Raw genomic sequence first — 10,489 nt, 5'->3', positions numbered from 1 at the left:
AGGCAGATGTAGAAAAAGTCACCCAACTAGCCAGGTATTATTACGGGTGAGAAGGGGGTATACAGGAAGGTTAGGATAGGTTAGGTGTGGGTTTTATGGGGGGGGGGAAGATTTGTGCTTATAGCGGAGAGAGTAACATTAGGGGAGGCAGGCATAGGTAGAAGGAGTCACCCAATCAGCCAGGTATTAGCACAGGTGTGAGGGGGATATACAGGAAGGTTAGATTAGGTTAGGTGTGGGTTTTATGTGGGAGCGTAGATTGTGTGCTGATAGCGGAGACAGTAGCAGGAGGGGAGGCAGGCAGAGGTAGAAGAGTCACCCAACCAGTCAGGTATTAGTACAGGTGTGAATGGGGTTTAAGGGTCATATTCATAAACGTAAAATAACATAAGAACGTCAGGAGTCTGCAAGAGGCCGGTTGGTCTATACAAGGCAGCTCCTGTAAGTCTAATCCCACCTTACCTCACTATCCATGTTAGATCGTTAAGTGGTTTGTTAGTTTGTTTGTTAATGGGTAGTCAAACAGCTGTATTACCGTTAGTTAGATAGGTTAGTTAAATAGATAGTTTGATAGTTAGTAAAGCAGTTAGAGTCAGTTAGTTAATTTTACTATAATCTATATTTATTTATTTATTTATTTATATTATTTTGTTTATTTATTTTTATTTTATTTTGTTATTTTGTTTTTTCTTTTTCCTTTTCTTCCTTTCTTTTCTTTTTTCTATTTGTTTTCTTTTTCTTTTCTTTTCCTTTCTTTTTTCCTTTGTGTTTTCTTGCTGTTGGTTTTCTTTTTTGATGTTCTTTTTTGATGTTCTTTTTTCCTATCATCCTTTTGTTGATGTTCGTTGGTCTGGGTGAGCCGCTTTCCTCCCAGAAGAGACCCACCCATAATTTTGGAGATGTTGTCAGGGCCAAAAGGTGGATGATGTTTTATTTCATTTTCTTGATGTGTTTTTCGTTCTTTTTATTGCCTTTGTTTTCTTTTTCGATGTTTTCCTGTTCTTTTTCTTTTACTTCTTATTGATGCTTTTTGTTGTTATTTTTTTCCTATCATCCTTTTGTTGATGTTCCTTGGTCTGGATGAGCCGCTTTCCTCCCAGAAGAGACCCATCCATAATTTTGGTGATGTTGCTTGGGACTGAAAGGTGGATGATGTTTCTTTGTATTTCTCTTTCCTTGATGTTGTTCATTTATTTCTGTTGCTTTTCTTTTTCGATGTTTTTTTCTGTTCTTTTTCAATTTTTTGGGGTGTTCTTTTCTATATCATCCCTTGTTGATGTTCTTTGGTCTGGGTGAGCCGCTTTCTCCCCAGAAGAGACCCACCCATAATTTTGGTGATGTTAGTCAGGGCCGGAAGGTGGATGATGTTTGTTATATTTTTCTTTCCTTGACGTGTTTTTCTTTGTTTTTTTATTTCATTTATTCATATCATCCTTTTGTTGATGTTCATTGGTCTGGATGAGCCGCTTTCTCCCCAGAAGAGACCCATCCATAATTTTGGTGATGTTAGGGCCTAAAAGTGAATGATCTTTTTGTTTCTTTTCTTGACGTTTCGTTTCTGTATTTTCCATTTTTCTGGTGTTCCTTTTTATTTTCCTTTTCTTTGGTGTTCCCATCGCGTGGATTGTCTACGACAGTATAACGAGCACCACAAGCCCGGGTTTGTTTAGAGTTTGCTCTCCTAGGCAGATTGCCTACCACGGCTGACGACCTCCACCTGGCCGGGTTTATTGTTCGGAGTTTGCTCTCCTAGGCAGATTGCCTACCATGGCTGACGACCTCCACCTGGCCGGGTTTATTGTTCGGAGTTTGCTCTCCTAGGCAGATTACCTACCACGGCTATCGAACTCCACCTCCCCAGGTTTGTTTAGAGTTTGCTCTCCTAGGTGAACTGCCTATCACGGCTAACGACCTCCACCTGCCCGGGTTTATTGTTCGAAGTTTGCTCTCCTAGGAAGATTGCCTACCACGGCTGACGAGCTCCACCTGCCCGGGTTTGTTGTTCGGAGTTTGCTCTCCTAGGTGTATTGCCTATGACGGCTCACGAACCCAACCTGCCCGGGTTTGTTGTTCGGAGTTTGCTCTTCTAGGTGTATTGCCTATGACGGCTCACGAGCCTAACCTGCCCGGGTTTGTTGTTTGGAGTTTGCTCTCCTAGGTGTATTGCCTATGACGGCTCACGAACCCAACCTGCCCGGGTTTGTTGTTCGGAGTTTGCTCTCCTAGGTGTATTGCCTATGACGGCTCACGAGCCCAACCTGCCCGGGTTTAATGTTCGGAGTTTGCTCTCCTAGGTGTATTGCCTATGACGGCTCACGAGCCCAACCTGCCCGGGTTTATTGTTCGGAGTTTGCTCTCCTAGGTGTATTGCCTATGACGGCTCACGAGCCCAACCTGCCCGGGTTTATTGTTCGGAGTTTGCTCTCCTAGGTGTATTGCCTATGACGGCTCACGAGCCCAACCTGCCCGGGTTTGTTGTTCGGAGTTTGCTCTCCTAGGTGTATTGCCTCCCACGGCTAACGAGCCCCACCTGCCCGGGTTTGTTGTTCGGAGTTTGCTCTCCTAGGTGAATTGCCTACCACGGCTAACGAGCCTCACCTACCCGGGTTTGTTTAGAGTTTGCTCTCCTAGGTGAATTACCTCCCACGGCTAACGACCTCCACCTGCCCGGGTTTGTTTAGTGTTTGCTCTCCTAGGTGAATTGCACTAACGACCTCCACCTGCCCGGGTTTGTTTAGTGTTTGCTCTCCTAGGTGAATTGCCTCCCACGGCTAACGACCTCCACCTGCCCGGGTTTGTTTAGTGTTTGCTCTCCTAGGTGAATTGCCTCCCACGGCTAACGACCTCCACCTGCCCGGGTTTGTTTAGTGTTTGCTCTCCTAGGTGAATTGCCTCCCACGGCTAACGACCTCCACCTGCCCGGGTTTGTTTAGTGTTTGCTCTCCTAGGTGAATTGCCTACCACGGCTAACGACCTCCACCTGCCCGGATTTGTTTAGAGTTTGCTCTCCTAGGTGAATTGCCTCCCACGGCTAACAAGCTCCACCTGCTCGGGTTTGTTTAGAGTTTGCTCTCCTAGGTGAATTGCCTCCCACGGCTAACGACCTCCACCTGCCCGGGTTTGTTTAGAGTTTGCTCTCCTAGATGAATTGCCTACCACGGCTAACGACCTCCACCTGCCCGGGTTTATTGTTCGGAGTTTGCTCTCCTAGGTGAATTGCCTCCCACGGCTAACGACCTCCACCTGCCCGGGTTTGTTGTTCGGAGTTTGCTCTCCTAGGTGAATTGCCTCCCACGGCTAACGACCTCCACCTGCCCGGGTTTGTATAGAGCTTGCTCTCCTAGGTGAATTGCCTCCCACGGCTAACGAGCCTCACCTGCCCGGGTTTGTATAGAGTTTGCTCTCCTAGGCAGATTGCCTATCACGGCTAACGAGCTCCACCTGCCCGGGTTTATTGTTAGGAGTTTGCTCTCCTAGGCAGATTGCCTACCACGCTAACAAGCTCCACCTGCCCGGGTTTGTAGCCGGAAGATCTCCGGCACCTCCGTCGGGGCCCCGAGGGACGCCGAGGAGCCCTGCCTGGAGCCCTCCAGTCCTGCCATTCTCGCCAGGGAGACCTTGGGCTCGCTGGCGCTCCACACCCCCGCCGAGGTGAGGATGCAAGAACTCGCTTCTTAAAACTACCAGACTGGATTATAAAATTAATGATAATTACTGGGAAGGCGCCGGTCACCGCGTTTATCGGTTCAGGGATGGAAGACCGACGGGCCTGGGAAACGCGCACAGGCATCCAAAGGAATCCTCGCGACGGCTTGCGACGCAACATCCGTTTCCCTTTTCTTTCTCATTCCAATTTTTCTTTTTTGATTATATTTCCTTCTCTGATTGATTGATTGATTGATTTTACTTGGTAGGAATCTGTTCACCAATTAACATCATTCAGGTATACATTGCACCCACACACCTGCGGAGAGAAAGCACCAGTGAGAGTGCTGACGCCCACGAGGACGGCCCGCTAGAGTTTCCTAACATTCGCATCGGGGCCCACTTCTCTTAAGTCGTCTGTCTCTTTATTTTTCTCTTCTCTACTTCATTCTATTTCTCCCTTTCTTTCATCCTTGCTCTCCATCTATGAATTTGTTTTTTTTTATTTCTCTCTCTCTCTCTCTCTCTCTCTCTCTCTCTCTCTCTCTCTCTCTCTCTCTCTCTCTCTCTCTCTCTCTCTCTCTCTCTCTCTCTCTCTCTCTCTCTCTCTCTCACACACACACACACACACACACACACACACACACAGCTTTCGTAGGCGTTGTGGGTATTGCCAGGGGTAGTTTAATGACCCTGGTGGTAGTCTGACCTCCTATCTGTACTATGGACCTAAAAAAAACACTCATGAGAATCCGACTGATCTCCTTTGAACCCTGTGAAAAGGGATAAATCATGTGTGACAAATATAATGCAAATAAAAGGTAGCGAAAACAAAGAACCTGATGTTAAAGGCCAGTCTTACAGTCCAGTACAGCACGTTTGTAAGCTCCCCAACCAAACACAAAACACGACGAAAATTCCTCGGATAGTTTTTTTTCTTCCTTACAGCAGAGGAGTCAGTTCAAGGGCATAAAAAAGGTAACAAATGTGAAAAAAACACAATGCAAGGAATTTTCGTCGTGTTTTGTGTTTGGTTGGGGAGCTTACAAACGTGCTGTATGTTTACGAAAGCGTCGCCTCCTCTGGCGACGGCCGCGGCGACGCTGCAGTCGCCACAGCCGTGAAATAGCTCGCAGAGGGTTTAGGGTCGGGTTAGCATAGTCAAACTACTCCAACCGAACTTTACGACCTACTAACGGGGGGGCTGCGCCCCCCTAGACCCCCCCTTATAACCAGGGGGGGCTACGCCCCCTTTCCCTGGACCCCCCCACACATGTATATGTGATTTATTTCAGCGAGGAGGTATTTCTCGTAACACCGGCTGCGTCGCCGCGGCCGCCGCCAGAGGAGGCGACGCGCTTTCGTAGACATTATCCCCTATTTTCAAAGTGTTTCCATGACTGTTGAAGGTTTGTAGAAAAGATATATGAAGAGATACTGATGTTTCATAAGGTAGGTAATGAGATACTGGCACGGACCTAAAACGAATCTTAACCCATTTCGGCGCCCGAGCTCACATATTTGACACGGTTTTCGTATGAGTTTTCGGTATTTCCAGGAGTATTTTAATGGTCCTAGTAGTAGTTTGATTCTTCTTCTGTACCATGAACCTGAAAACACTCTCATGAGAACCCAATTGATCCCCTTTTTGGCCTTTGGAAATAGTTGGTGTGAGAGGCGGAAGTGTCTGCCAATACTAACCAAGGAGTCTGCAAGAGGCCGGTGGGCGTATACAAGGCAGCTCCCGTGAACCTGACCCCACCTAACGTCACTGTTCACTCTGATCTTCATAATCTTCACCCATTACTAGTCCACTGCAGCATAGAGGCCTTTCCCAACGTCCTCCACCTCTCCTAACCCCACCTAACCTAAGCTAACCCCACTCTGACCTTCATAATCTTCAGTCATTACTAGTCCACTGCAGCATAGAGGCCTTTCCCAACGTCATCCACCTCTCCTAACCCCACCTAACCTAAGCTAACCCCACTCGGATCTTCATTATCTTCACCCACTACTTGTCCACTGCAGCATATAGGCCTTTCCCAACGTCCTCCACCTCCCCTAACCCCACCTAACCTAATATAACCCCACTCGGATCTTCATTATCTTCACCCACTAATAGTCCACTGCAGCATAGAGGCCTTTCCCAACGTCCCCCACCTCTCCTAACCCCACCTAACCTAATTTAACCCCACTCGGATCTTCATAATCTTCACCCATTTCTAGTCCACTGCAGCATAGAGGCCTTTCCCAACGTCCTCCACCTCCCCTAACCCCACCTAACCTAATTTAACCCCACTTGGATTTTCATAATCTTCACCCATTTCTAGTCCACTGCAGCATAGAGGCCTTTCCCAACGTCATCCACCCCTCTCTGTGTGATATATTACTCCATCGTGCTTTGGCAAATACTCTTAATATAATCTTCATCTTCAGGCATTGCTAGTCTACTGCAGAACAAAGGCCTTTCCCAACGTCCTCCACCTTTCTCTGATATTATACTCCATCGTGGTTTGGCAAATACTCAAACTTCATCTAATCTTCATCTTAAGGCCTTGTTAGTCCAATACAAAACAAAGGCCTTTCCCAACGTCCTCCACCTTTCTATGTTAGGTGTTAGACTTCATCCTGCTCTGGCAAATGCTCTAACTTTAGGGATTGACACTGTAAACTTCATATCGTCAGTCTATGGCAGAACAGAGGTCTTTCTCAATGGTCCATCTCTATTCCTTCGCCTTTCTCTGTTTGATGCTAGATTACACCATCCTGCTTCGGCAAATGCTCTAACTTAAGTAACTGCAATACTCTAATATTCACCATCTTAAGTTATTACTAGTCTAATACAAAGGCCTTTCCCAGTTGTCTGTTCCTCTACCTTTCTCTGTTTGATGTTAGTGTACTCCATCCTGCTCCGGCCAATGATCTAATGTAATCTCTCCACCTGCTCGCCCTCTGCCCGCCCTGACGTGTACGTGTTCTGGGTCGTCACTGTTGCGTTGGCTGTCCTCCTGATGTCAGTTCTCCGCGTGGTGTGTCCCGCCGAGTCCATTTATCGTTCTTGTTTGTTGTTAGATTATCTTTATTTTTGTTTGTTACCTAATCCATGATGCGCTCTCTCTCTCTCTCTCTCTCTCTCTCTCTCTCTCTCTCTCTCTCTCTCTCTCTCTCTCTCTCTCTCTCTCTCTCTCTCTCTCTCTCTCTCTCTCTCTCTCTCTCATCTCCTCCCCACCATCCTCCTGCCTATACATACATACATACACATACACACACACATACATACATACATACACATACGTACATACATTCACTCACACACAAACAAACATATTCTCCCAGTAGTTCCTCGCAGACATGCCCATTAAGAATTCAGTCGCCACAAGGACAACAAGGAAGCGCCTAATCTACTCTCTCAGTAATTGAACGGCCTCGAGCTCTTGTCATCCCAGCGGCAGAGTGTTGAGCTCGTCCCGCACTGGGGCTTTAGTTGAGATTGTGCTATTATTTCCGTGAGTTGTTTTATGAGCCGAGTGATAGTGTGACAAAGCATCTACACCGGGGATGCCACAATATTGTATTTTATCATGTTTTTAGTAAGTTTTAAACATGGGAATCCTTCCGAATGATGAACAAGTGAAGTCGTATAAAAGAATATATTATATAATATTGGTTTAAGCCATTTTTAAACATTAGATATCTTCCAGTTGATTAACTAATGAAGCATATTTTTGTGTTTCTTCCATGGTTTTAGTCATGGACTTCCAAATGATAAACAAGTGAAGTCGTATTAAAGAAGCTGTCTTTTTTTTTATCGCTGTAGTAATTTTTAAGCTTAAATGGCCTTTGAAATTGACCTAGAACCAACGAGTAAGTCAAGTAAGTGAAAAGGGAAAGAAAAAAAAGAGAAGTAAAGTTCCCAGGCCTTCAATATGATTTACTGTGGAAGTCAAGTGAAAGCAGCGGTGTTGTTCTTCATTGTTTCAGTCATATGTAAGCATGATAGACCTTACAAATGGACCCAGAAGTCACCGCCGGAACTCAAGTCAGCCTCGAGAAAAGGAAGAAGGAAAGCAAGTTCAGTGCTCCACCAACATCCTTCTCATGGTGGTGAGGGGCGGGGCGCGTCACACCAACAGCCTCAAGTATGCCATGAGGGCGGCGGAGGGGAGGAAGGGGGAGGCAGGGGAGCGGAAGGCAGGGGAGGGAAGGTAGGAAAGGCAGGGGAGGGCACCAACCATGTGTGTCTGTGTGTGTGTGTGTGTACGTGTGTATGTGTGTGTGTGTGTGTGTGTGTGTGTGTGCTGGGGTCTGTCACTGTTTACCGACGCATATAATAGCGTAGGGTGACCACCGATATGTGTTGGCGTGGGGGGCATTTAGGCTATTTCCGGACGGGTTAACAAAAGGTTAGTCAGAATGTGCCACCGACAAACTAACAACTCACAACTTTCAACCTTATATTCCTCTTTGTTTTCACTGTCACCCGTCGATATGTGTGTGGGTGTGTGGGACGTTTAATTTCTTTGGTGAGAGGTTGATATAAAAGTTCGTCAAAATGTGCTACTAGCTAACTAACTAGCCTGACCCAACCTAACCTAACCTAACCTAGCCGAACCTAACCTGATCTAACCTAACCTTTACACCGTCGAACCTCATATTCCTCTTTATCCTCACCTGCACGCGTCATACTCCTCATAATATTATATCTAACACCTCCATGCATCATATTTCTCTTCTCTTCTAACACTTATATACTCAAACATTTCGACGCTCACACACCAACATTTGATAATGCTTTCGTATAGGTTGTGGTGTTAGTAGTATTTCCATGAGCAATTTTATGAGCCTAGTAATAGTTGGAAAAGGCTTCCATAGTCTCAAACATTTCGGCGCTCACACACCCACATTTTGTAAGGCTTTCGTAGAGGCTGTTGTGTTAGTATTTCCATGAGTAAAGAGCTTACTTATACTTTGATAGGACTTCTGCACCATGCACGTGAAAATAACACAAATGAGAACCCGACTAATCTTCTTTGTGGCCTTAGGAAATATTGATTGTGTGAGGCGAAAGCGTTTGGTAAAGGTTGTAGGCATTTCCACGGGTAGTTTTATGGGCTTACTGATAGTGTGACAAGGCTTCCGCACCATGAACGTGAAAAACACTCATGCGAACCCTACTAATCTCCTTTGTGGCCTCGGGAGGTTTATTGCAGCTGAGAATACACGCCTCAAACACCAATAACCACATGACGCAGCAATCCACGGCCGCCAGAGGGGAGTGAATGCGTCAGTGTGTCAGTAAAGGAATCCAATGCAACCGTCGCCAGGCTGATCCGACACCCACGACGGATCAGGCGTTTACAAATACTAGTTCGTGCCGAGCAGTGAACCTTCCCGCCCTGACTCACCACAATGCTAACACGCTGAAGCTGTTGATCGGCGGCGCACGCACGAACACTTGCAACGAGAAGGGAAACGGGGCGGAGGGCAAGCTAAGAGAGACTTGAAGGGAAGGAAGGAGGGAGAAGGGGAAGGGAAATTAAGAAGGAAGGGAGGAAGGAGGGAGAGAAGGGAAAAGAACACTCTTGCACTGAACACTCTTGCACTGGGAAGGAAAACGCAACGGAGGACAAACTAAGAGACAAATGAAGGTAAGGAAAGGAAGGGGAAAAGGAAGGTTAGAAGGGAAGGGAAGGCAAGGGAGAGGAGGGATGGTAAGGGAAAGGAAGGAGGGAGAGGAAGGGACGGGAAAGGAAAGGCATGGAGGAGGAAAGAAGATTAGAAAGGAAGGAAAGGGGAAGGAAGGAGGGAGAGGAAGGGACGGGAAAGGAAAGGCAAGGAGGAGGAAAGAAGATTAGAAAGGAAGGAAAGGGGAAGGAAGGAGGGAGAGGAAGGGACGGGGAAGTATCAGTAAGAAAGAAGGAAAAGGAGAAAGGGGAATGAACGGGGAAAAGGGAGGAGGGGAGAGAAGAGATAAGGGACGGGAAGGAAGGAGAGGCACGTCAAGGAAGAGGAAAGGAGAGAAGGGAGTACGTAAGGATGGGAAGAGACAGAGAAAGGAGGGAGGGGAAGGAGAGAAAGGAAGGAACGGGGAAAGAAGGGAGGGGGAATGAAGAGGGAGAGACAGAGAAGGGGGGATAATAAGGAATGGGAAGGAGGAAGAAGTAGAAGGAAAGATGAAGAAGGGAGGAGAAAGGAAGGGGGAGAGACAGGTAAGGAGGGAAAAGAAGGGATGGAAAGGAGGAAGGAGGAAGGGAAAAGAAACATGGAAACATGAAAACATGGAAATGCAGGTAACAGAAAGCCTATTGGCTCATTACGAGGTCGCCCGCTTGGGTGATTTAATCTGCTCGACCGCCACTTCGGGCTTGGTGAGCAGATGAAAGCACCTCGATATTGAGGAGCAGATGGAAGCCCCTCGTTATTCAGTTTACTCCTGACGCAGCGAAATGACGGTCGATTCTATATTTGAAGGAGTTGATGGTATTCTCATTTACTACTTCTGAGGGAAGATTGTTCCAGTGGCGGATGACTCGGTTTGAAAATAAACTCCTTCCAATGTCTGTGTTACATCGACTCGACTGAATGGGTAAACCGTTATTTCTAGTTCTTGAGTTGGTTTGCAGTTCAAAGAATTTGGAGTAATCGACGTTATTGAACTTTTTTTAGATACTTGAAGACTTGAATCATATCCCCTCGTAGGCGCCTTTTCTCCAATGTAAAGAGATTGAGTCGCTTGAGTCGTTCCTCGTACGGTTGAGCCCTGAAGGTTGGAATCATCTTTGTGGCGCGTCGTTGAATCCTTTCCAGTAAAGCAATGTCCTTTCTGTAATTGGAAGACCAGAAC

General features: G+C 46.6%; 1 long non-coding RNA gene across 1 annotated transcript; it reads right to left on the bottom strand.

Annotated features, from left to right (window-relative positions):
* Positions 1 to 1,026: 1,026 nt before the first annotated feature.
* Positions 1,027 to 1,923, bottom strand: LOC126989797 (uncharacterized). The gene is made up of 2 exons (XR_007743712.1): positions 1,786 to 1,923; positions 1,027 to 1,717 (listed from the first exon to the last, which is right to left on the bottom strand). It is a non-coding gene; the product is annotated as an uncharacterized LOC126989797 (long non-coding RNA).
* Between the last annotated feature and the right edge of the window lie 8,566 nt (positions 1,924 to 10,489).

The sequence above is a fragment of the Eriocheir sinensis genome, unplaced genomic scaffold (assembly GCF_024679095.1).
Source record: "Eriocheir sinensis breed Jianghai 21 unplaced genomic scaffold, ASM2467909v1 Scaffold13, whole genome shotgun sequence".
NCBI lineage: Eukaryota > Metazoa > Arthropoda > Malacostraca > Decapoda > Varunidae > Eriocheir > Eriocheir sinensis.
This window is presented reverse-complemented; position numbering and strand designations above follow the sequence as displayed.